We start from the raw sequence: 10,686 nt of genomic DNA, 5'->3' as shown, positions 1-10,686 counted from the left end.
ATAGATGAATTCTTAGATATGAAGTAGTAACTGAAAAAAATTAATTTATTATTTTGTGTAAAGAAAACTTATGTTAAGGTGACACATTCCACATCATTATGAAATGTCGTATTCTTGATCTATGGAACAAGGATTATTGTATGTATGATATTGATCTGTAATTGTGCTTTCTAATGGCACATCACATTGGTATGCATTTGCCAATTCTAAATCCAAATCTGAATGGAAGTTCCTAAAGTCTACTTTCCTTATATTGAAATTTGTGTTGGCATTTACAGACACACTGTCGTATTCTGCCCATTCATCTAATATAGGGTGCCTAGGAATCTGTTTTCTGAAATAGCTAGACAACAATTCAAGCAACTCTTATTAATGAGATTTATTACAGTAAGTTAAACTGACAATACTTAACTTTGCATATTCATCAAAGAGGTGTCCCAAGCGAATGGCTACTTGCAAATAATCACTGTCCTTTGGTATACACAATTTCAGTGCAGGCAAAACACTGCACTAACAATGTATTTTAATCCACCACTCAATGTACTCCCAACAGGAGAAACAGTTATTAAATGTAGAAGTTATAGTGATAGCAACATAAACAACTTTGTACTTAGCTTAGAGAAAGAAGACTGGCAAAGTGTATTTACTTCCTCAACAACAAATGAAAAATATTTTCTGCAGATATTTCAATATTACTTTAATTGCCACTTCCCAGAGAAAAGAAGGACTATCACTAACAAAAAACAAAATGCTTGGGTCACAAAAGGTATTAAAACTTCATCAGAAAAGATGAGGCTGCTGTACAAACTTAGCAAACTGGACAGTGGCAAATCCAAAGAGTTCAAGGTATGCAATAAAAATTACAAAAACACATACAGGAGAGTTATCAAATGGGCTAAAAAAGCTCATAATGATAAAACAATTAGGTGCTTTTCCCACAAATGTAAGACCATCTTGGGTATAGTAGATGAACAGACTAGGAGAAAGTTAAGAATAGAGGATAAAATCACACTAAATACAGAAGGACAAAAGACTGAAAATGCACATAAAATTGCCAATAAATTCAACAGCTATTTTTCAGAAATTTCCACAAATGTCCAACCAACTCTTCAAATACTGTTCACTCTCCTCCCAAAAATCTCCTGGCTAACTCTCCAAACACTGCACACTCTTGTCTAAAAATTATACTCCTCTGAACTCCTTTTTCCTATCTCCTACAACACCATATGAAATTGAAGATATTATTAAAAAAAAAAGAGTCAAAAAGATATATTCTGCAGGGCATGATCTGATACCCTGCTTCTTACTTCGTAAGTGTGCAAATTACATCAGTGCACCCCTATCAAATATCATAAATACCTCATTTCTAGAGGGAACATTTCCAAACCAGCTAAAACTTACTAAAATTATACCTCTCTACAAGATGGGAGAGAAAACGCACATGACAAACTATAGGCCAATTGCTATACTATCTGCCTTCTCAAAAATATTTGAATACTGTATGTTAACTATATTAGAAATATGTTTAAATTCTAACAACATAATCACATCTTCCCAATATGAATTTCAGAAAAATAGGTTCACCACACATGCTCTGTATGCATTTCTAGAAAAGTGCTCAAGTTTCGTTGACCATAAACAACCTGCTGTTGGTATATTTCTTGATCAGTCCAAGGCCTTTGACATCGTCAACCACAAGCTGCTGCTTATTAAACTCCATAAGATGGTGTTAGAGGTGTAGCCCACAATCGGTTCCATAGCTACCTTAGTCAAAGAAAGCAATATGTAGAAATAAGAAAATCAGAGAAATTCAGGCACTGCAGGTCAGACATACTACATACAACAAATGGCATCCCTCAGGGATCTGTCCTTAGCCTTGTACTTTTCGTATTGTTCATAAATGATCTCCCAGAACACACACGAAATGCCAGCTCCTTTCTGTATGTGGACGACACAAATATCCTGACACTGCAAGATGCATTTAATGAAACTACTTGTCATTTACAATCGTGGTTTGAAGAAATAGAATGTAAGTAGGAACTTCCATACTAGACAAAATCTAACCCTCTTCAATGCAGTTATTGTTATTGGCAAAGATGACATTACAAACAGGCAGGACACCAAATTTCCTGGACTTACCATGAGTAATACACTAAATTGGAAATCACATATTGAGGCATTGTCACAAAAGCTTAGTAAAACCTGTTATCTATTATGATCATTAAAAGACACAGGCAGTGTACATACCTTGAAGCTGGAGTACCATGCCCATGTCTGTCTAAACTTCTGGGGAAAGAGCTCTGATTCTCTCACAATTTTCAAGTTACAAAAACAAGTAGTAAGAATAATGAAATGTAAAAAAAAGAACTGAACACTGTAAACCACTATTTCAACAGCTAAAAATTCTGCCACTGCCATGCCTCTATTGGAACTAGCTTGTTTTACAGTACAGCACTTGGAGGCATATAGGCAGTCATTTTTCCCCTCGTTCTGTTTGGGAGTGGAACAGGGAGAGAAGATGCTAGTTGTGGTACGAGGTACCCACCGCCACGCACCATATGGTGGATTGCAGAGTATGTATGTAGATGTAGATGTAGATGCCTCAAAACAGAAATGCAGACCACCACACACTACACCAGAAACAAAACGCTGTTACAAATTATAGCCTACAACACAAAATTATATGCGAATGGGGTTAAATGTATGGGCACTAAAATATACAACCACCTCCCAACAGACATAAAAACAACCAAAAACCCAAAAATAATGAGAATTAAATTAAAGGAATTGCTACTAAATCACTGTTTCTATTCTGTACATGAATTTCTTGAAACAAAATTTTAATTACTTGCAATAAGCTGTTTATTCAGTTGTAGATGTTTCCACTTAGAAAGATAATTTAATTATTGTATCTTATCTATATTCTGCCTGTATCTCTTATATGTATACTGCTATGTGAACTATGTACCACAATGTTTTAATTGCTTGTAATAAGCTGTATATTCCCTTGTAGACATTTATACTTAGTACGATAATTTAATTATTGTTTGTTACTCATATTCTGTCTCTTATATGTATTCTGCTATGTGCAGTATGCACCACTCATATCTCATCACACACCACCTTTTTTTTTACATTTTGTCTATATATCCTATATGTATTCTGCTATGTGAGTTATGTGCCACTACTGTCATCTCTCGTCATATACCAGCTTAACATAATTTTTCAAATTGACTTGTCCTATATCATGATGTGCTTTGCTGTACAAACTGTATGATACAGGACCAATAATAAATCAAATCAAATAAAATGAAAAAATCAAACAGTCCATAAGTCATGGCTAAAGCATTTGGATGAGGGCACGTCTTCTAGTGAGGCTGCGGCTAGGTTGAGCAGAGCTTATATTCTCTTTATATAGGGGCCGCTCCTATTGTGGTGTTGCCCTAGTCGGCATACTATTGGCTGATGTCATCTCACAGCCCTCTCTCCTATAACATTCCAGGCCAATGTGCCAGTGCTTGATATTATGCTGGAAGACACACAGCCATCGGTGTTGGTTTCTCGATACCATGAACTCACAATCTCAAGGTATTCAATGCATCTATAGTAATGGTCCTCTTCTTTGCATAGTGAGATCCCCTATATACATAACACATGTGGCATCACATCTTCTACAGACACCAATAACAGATCACATTTGGTTCATAGCACTACACGTTAACACAGGCTATAACTATGGGTACATTATTCTAGCACAAGTTTTGCTGATTCTCTATTTTGAAGTTACTGTAGTCTAGAAAAGTGTTACGTAAAAAATTGTTGACATTTTCAGTTCCAGTAATGCTTTTAACCTTGCTCAAATGAAAGCATGCTCTTTTCTTCCCCCAGCTCCTTGTTTTCCCTCCAGTACCTACTATTCTTGCTTTCCTGCATTTAATACTCAGAACTGTAGCTGTTAGAGTAGCAGATGTTTGAAAGCTAGGTCTTTTTAAATTTTCACTCAGGTTGGGGTTTTAAGTGCATTCTTACATACCCTTCCTGCAATGCACCTGCTGTCAGCCCATTTGGATATTGTGAGGTTGTTTGCTTACTGGAAATTTTCCTGGGGTTTCCAAGAAGTTTTTAATGCTAGTTTCCCATGACTATTTCATTGATGCATGCTGGACTTGGGGACTTGCTGCATATTTCTGTAATAAATTTTTTCCTGTAGCCTGTACTTTGTTGTTTTTTGGTTTTACACACTGATTGATTAACTGGGTGTTATTCATACTTTTCTAAATAGCAAATAAGATTAAGCTGCTCATTTATGGACCCATATCACTGAACTCGATTTGGAATACGACTTTGGAATGTACATTGTGTTTGAACATTATGAATTACCTCAAGGAAAATGATGTATTGATTTGATTCAATTCAGTTCAATCTCCTTATTCACCTATTAAAAATATTCATTGTACAGATATAGTCAAGCCATAGCCAGGGCCAGTTACAATAAAATTTCTTATATTTAGCCGGCCACGGTGGTCTCGCGGTTCTAGGCACGCAGTCTGGAACCGTGCGACTGCTACGGTCACAGGTTCGAATCCTGCCTCGGGCATGGATGTGTGTGATGTCCTTAGGTTAGTTAGGTTTAAGTAGTTCTAAGTTCTAGGGGACTAATGACCACAGCAGTTGAGTCCCATAGTGCTCAGAGCCATTTGAACCATTTGAATCTTATATTTAATTTATTTACAAACTTACATGTAAACACAATTATCTTTTTTCATATGTAAATAATTTTACTTTTTGTATTCAGATATTCTTAAATGTTATGATAGCTACACATTATTAAAATCTGAAAATTTGTTCGAGCTCTACTTCAAATTTATGAAATTCTGTAATGTTCCTTACTGTAGCAGGTAAGGCATTAAAAAGTATTTGGGGTTGTTAATGTACACTTTTTTGGTAAAGGGATTTTTGTGGGCATCTCTGTGAAAATCAGCTCTGTTTCTTGTTTAGTAGTTATGAACTGATTATTGAAAGTTGAAAATTTCTGGTGAGTTTTCAGAAAGTGCACAAATTCATAGAAATTACACTCCTGGAAACGGAAAAAAGAACACATTGACACCGGTGTGTCAGACCCACCATACTTGTTCCGGACACTGCGAGAGGGCTGTACAAGCAATGATCACAAGCACGGCACGGCGGACACACCAGGAACCGCGGTGTTCGCCATCGAATGGCGCTAGCTACGCAGCATTTGTGCACCGCCGCCGTCAGTGTCAGCCAGTTTGCCGTGGCATACGGAGCTCCATCGCAGTCTTTAACACTGGTAGCATGCCGCGACAGCGTGTACGTGAACCGTATGTGCAGTTGACGGACTTTGAGCGAGGGCATATAGTGGGCATGCGGGAGGCCGGGTGGACGTACCGCCGAATTGCTCAACACGTGGGGTGTGAGGTCTCCACAGTACATCGATGTTGTCGCCAGTGGTCAGCGGAAGGTGCACGTGCCCGTCGACCTGGGACTGGACCGCAGCTACGCACGGATGCACGCCAAGACCGTAGGATCCTACGCAGTGCCATAGGGGACCGCACCCCCACTTCCCAGCAAATTAGGGACACTGTTGCTCCTGGGGTATCGGCGAGGACCATTCGTAACCATCTCCATGAAGCTGGGCTACGGTCCCGCACACCGTTAGGCCGTCTTCCGCTCACGCCCCAACATCATGCAGCCCGCCTCCAGTGGTGTCGCGACAGGCGTGAATGGAGGGACGAATGGCGACGTGTCGTCTTCAGCGATGAGAGTCGCTTCTGTCTTGGTGCCAATGATGGTTGTATGCGTGTTTGGCGCTGTGCAGGTGAGTGCCACAATCAGGACTGCATACGACTGAGGCACACAGGGCCAACACCTGGCATCATGGTGTGGGGAGCGATCTCCTACACTGGCCGTACACCTCTGGTGATCGTCGAGGGGACACTGAATAGTGCACGGTACATCCAAACCGTCATCGAACCCATCGTTCTACCATTCCTAGACCGGCAAGGGAACTTGCTGTTCCAACAGGACAATGCACGTCCGCATGTATCCCGTTCCACCCAACATGCTCTAGAAGGTGTAAGTTAACTACCCTGGCCAGCAAGATCTCCGGATCTGTCCCCCATTGAGCATGTTTGGGACTGGATGAAGCGTCGTCTCACGCGGTCTGCACGTCCAGCACGAACGCTGGTCCAACTGAGGTGCCAGGTGGAAATGGCATGGCAAGCCATTCCACAGGACTACATCCAGCATCTCTATGATCGTCTCCATGGGAGAATAGCAGCCTGCATTGCTGCAAAAGGTGGATATACACTGTACTAGTGCCGGCATTGTGCATGCTCTGTTGCCTGTGTCTATGTGCCTGTGGTTCTGTCAGTGTGATCATGTGATGTATCTGACCCCAGGAATGTGTCAATAAAGTTTCCCCTTCCTGGAACAATGAATTCACGGTGTTCTTATTTCAATTTCCAGGAGTGTAGATTAGATTAGTACTTGTTCCATTGATCAAGAATACAACACTTCATAGTGATGTGGAACGTGTCAGGTTAATAAAAGGTGTCTACACAAGATATTACATTACACGAAATATTACGTGACACTTCATATTTTTAATTTTTTTGTGGTGGGGGGTTGGGGAAATTACCCACTTACTATATCCAAAATTCATCTAATGAGTAGAAGGAGTTGCCATTAAGAAATTCTTTTACTTTCCTTTTAAAAGCTATATGGCTATCTGCAAGACTTTTGATGCTATTAGGTAAGTGACAAAACACTTTTGTGGCACCATAATTTACCCCCTTCTGAGCCAAAGTTAGATTTAACCTTGAGTAGTGAAGATCACCCTTTCTCCTAGCATTGTAGCCATGTACACTGCTATTATTTTTGAATTCATTCGGATTGTTAATAACAATTTTCATATGTTGCCCTCCAGTACTAAATTGGTGATCCCATGATGCCTCAGACCATGTCCTACCGACCCACCCCTTCTTCTAGTCAAGTTGTGCCACAAACTTCTCTTCTCCCCAATCCGATTCAATACCTCCTATTTATTTATGTGATCTACCCCTCTAATCTTCAGCATTCTTTTCTAGCACCACATTTTGAAAGCTTCTATTCTCTTCTTGTCCAAACTATTTATCATCCATGTTTCAATTCCATACATGGCTACACTTCATACAAATACTTTCAGAAATGACTTCCTGATACTTAAATCTATACTCGATGTTGTTAATTTTCTCTTCTTGAGAAACGCTTTCCTTGCTTTCTCCAAGTTTAAAAATGCTAGGAACATAGGTTTGCCTTTCCTTAATCTTTCTTCTAAGGTGAGCCATAAGGTCAGTATTTCCTCACGTGTTCCAGTATTTCTATGGAATCCAAACTGATCTTCCCCGAGATCCGCTTCTACCAGTTTTTCCATTCATCTGTAAAGAATTCGCGTTAGTATTTTGCAGCTGTGACTTAGATAGTTCGGTAACTTTCACATCTGTGAACACCTGCTTACTTTGGGATTAGAATTATTACATTCTTCTTGAAGTCAGAGGGAATTTCGCCTGTCTCATACATCTTGTTCACCAGACTTGTCAGGACTGGCTCTCTCAAGGCTGTCAGTAATTCCAATGGAATGTTGTCTACTCCCAGGGCCTGGTTTCAACTCAGGTCTTTCAGTGCTCTGTCAAACTCTTTACGCAGTATCATATCTCCTATTTCATCTTCATCTACATCCTCTTCAATTTCCATAATATTGTCCTCAAGTACGTCACCCTTGTATAGACCCTCTATATACTCCTTCCACCTTTCTGGTTTCCCTTCTTTGCTTAGAACTGGGTTTCCATCTGAGCTCTTGATGTTCATACAAGTGGTTCTCTTATCTCCAAAGGTCTCTTTAATTTTCCTGTAGGCAGTACCTATCTTACCCCTAGTGAGATAAGCCTCTACATCCTTACATTTGTCTTCTAGCCATTTTGCACTTCCTGTCGATCTCATTCTTGAGACGTCTGTATTCCTTTCTTCCTGCTTCACTTACTGCATTTTGGTATTTTCTCCTTTCATCAATTAAATTCAGTATCTCTACTGTTACATAAGGATTTCTACTAGCCCTTGTCTTTTTACCTACTTGATCCTCTGCTGCCTTCACTATTTCACTCCTCAGAGCTACCCATTCTTCTTCTACTGTATTTCTTTCCCCCATTCCTGTCAATTGTTCCCTTATGTTCTCCCTGAAACTCTGTACAACCTCTGGTTCTTTCAGTTTATCCAGGTCCCATCTCCTTAAATTACCACCTTTTTGCAGTTTCTTCAGTTTTAATCTACAGTTCATAACCAATAGATTGTGGTCAGAGTCCATATCTGCCCCTGGAAATGTCTTACAATTTAAAATCTGGTTCCTAAATCTCTGTTTTACCATTATACAATCTATCTTAAACCTGTCAGTATCTCCAGGCTTCTTCCATGTATACAACCTTCTTTTATGATTCTTGAACCAAGTGTTGATTAAGTTATGCACTGTGCAAAATTCTACCATGCTGCTTCCTCTTTCATTTCTTAGCCCCAATTCATATTCACCTACTACATTTCCTTCTCTTCCTTTTCCTACTGTCGAATTCCAGTCACCCATGACTATTAAATTTTCGTCTCCTTTCACTACCTGTATAATTTACTTTATCTCATCATACATTTCATCAATTTATTCATCATCTGCAGAGCTAGTTGGCATATAAACTTTTACTACTGTAGTAGGCATGGGCTTCGTGTCTATCTTGGCCACAATGATGTGTTCACTATACTGTTTGTAGTAGCTTACCCGCACTCCCATTTTTTATTCATTATTAAACCTACTCCTGGATTACCCCTATTTGATTTTGTATTTATGACCCTGTATTCACCTGACCAAAAGTCTTGTTCCTCCTGCCATCGAACGTCACTAATTCCCTCATGAATGCATACACCTAGAAATTTTTAATATTCTTCCTTAGCTACCGATTTCTGATCGAAGTCTATATTTATTAATGGTGTTGTTCCATTTACTGCGTGGAACTATATATACTGTGTTTTGTCAAAGTTTAACGAGAGCCCATTTGCAGAGAACCACTTAATGATTTTCTGAAAAACACTGTTTACAATTTCACCAGTTAATTCTTGTCTGACGGGTGAAATAGCCATACTTGTATCATCGGCAAAAAGTACCAGCTTTGCATCTTCATGAATATAGAATGGCAAGTCATTTATATATATATTAAAAACAAAGATTCCAAGACTTACCAAGCGGGAAAGCGCCGGCAGACAGGCACATGAACAAAACACACAAACACACACACAGAATTGCTAGCTTTCGCAACCGATGGTTGCTTCCTCCTTCCTGAAGAAGCAACCATCGGTTGCGAAAGCTAGCAATTCTGTGTGTGTGTTTGTGTGTTTTGTTCATGTGCCTGTCTGCCGGCGCTTTCCCGCTTGGTAAGTCTTGGAATCTTTGTTTTTAACATATTTTTAAAAGCCTTTGATAGATCACAAAATATCCCAACGGTTGACTTCCGGTTATTCTGAGCATTTAATATTTCATTAGTGAAAGTATATATAGCATTTTCTGTTGAAAAACCCTTCTGGAAACCAAACTGATGTTTTGTTAACACTTTATTTTTACAAAGGTGTGAAGTTACTCTACAATACATTACTTTTTCAAGAATTTTTGATAAGTCAGTCAGAAGAGAGATTGGGCAGTAGTTGTTGACATCAGACGTATTCCCTTTTTTATGCAGTGGCATACTTCAGTCTATCTGGGAAAATACCCTACTTCAGAGAGCTATTACATATGTGGTTAATAATCCCACTTATTTCTTGGGAACAAGCTTTTATTATCCAGCTGGAAATGCCATCAATTCCATGTGAGCATTTATTCTTGAGAGAGTTTATTATCTTCCTAATTTCAGAAGGAGAGGTGGGTGGAATTTCAATTGTATCAAATGGTGCGGGTAAGGCCTCTTCCATGAACTGGCTTGCTTCTTCTAATGAACATTTAGATCTTATTTTCTCTACAACATTTAAAAAATGATTATTAAAAATGTTTTCTACTTCCGGCTTGTTGTTTATCAAGTTTCTATTCGAATTGATGGTGATACTGTCATCCTGTACTCTTGGTTGCCCTGTCTCCCTTGTAATAATATTCCAAACTGTTTTGATTTTCTTATCAGAGGTATTAACCTCAGACATGATGGACTTTTTAATGACCTTTCTTAATGTAGCACAGTAGTTTTTATAATATTTGTCTGTTTCTGGGTCATTATTCTTTCTTGTTGTTAGATACAGTTCCCTTTTGTGGTTGTAAGATATTTTTATTCCTTTAGTAAGCCAAGATTTTTTGTATGGTTTCTTATAATTACATTTAACTACTTTCTTGAGGAAACAGTTTTCAAATTCTGTTATACAAGTGTATCATGAAATAAGTTATATTTTAAATTAGCATCAGGTTCCTTGTACACCTCACCCCAGTCAAACTGCAGAAGATTTCCTCTGAAATTTCTAATTGTTGAGTCATTAATTGGACACACAACTTTGGAGAGGAGTTTTGAATTACTAAATGGAGCTATGTCATATACTGTAACTAGCTGAGCATCATGATCAGAAAGCCCATTCTTAACAGGACAAGGATTTGCGTTTTTAAACCTATCTTGGTCT

The sequence above is a fragment of the Schistocerca gregaria genome, chromosome 6, assembly GCF_023897955.1.
Source record: "Schistocerca gregaria isolate iqSchGreg1 chromosome 6, iqSchGreg1.2, whole genome shotgun sequence".
NCBI classification, from domain to species: domain Eukaryota; kingdom Metazoa; phylum Arthropoda; class Insecta; order Orthoptera; family Acrididae; genus Schistocerca; species Schistocerca gregaria.
Note: the sequence above shows the minus strand (reverse complement) of the source record.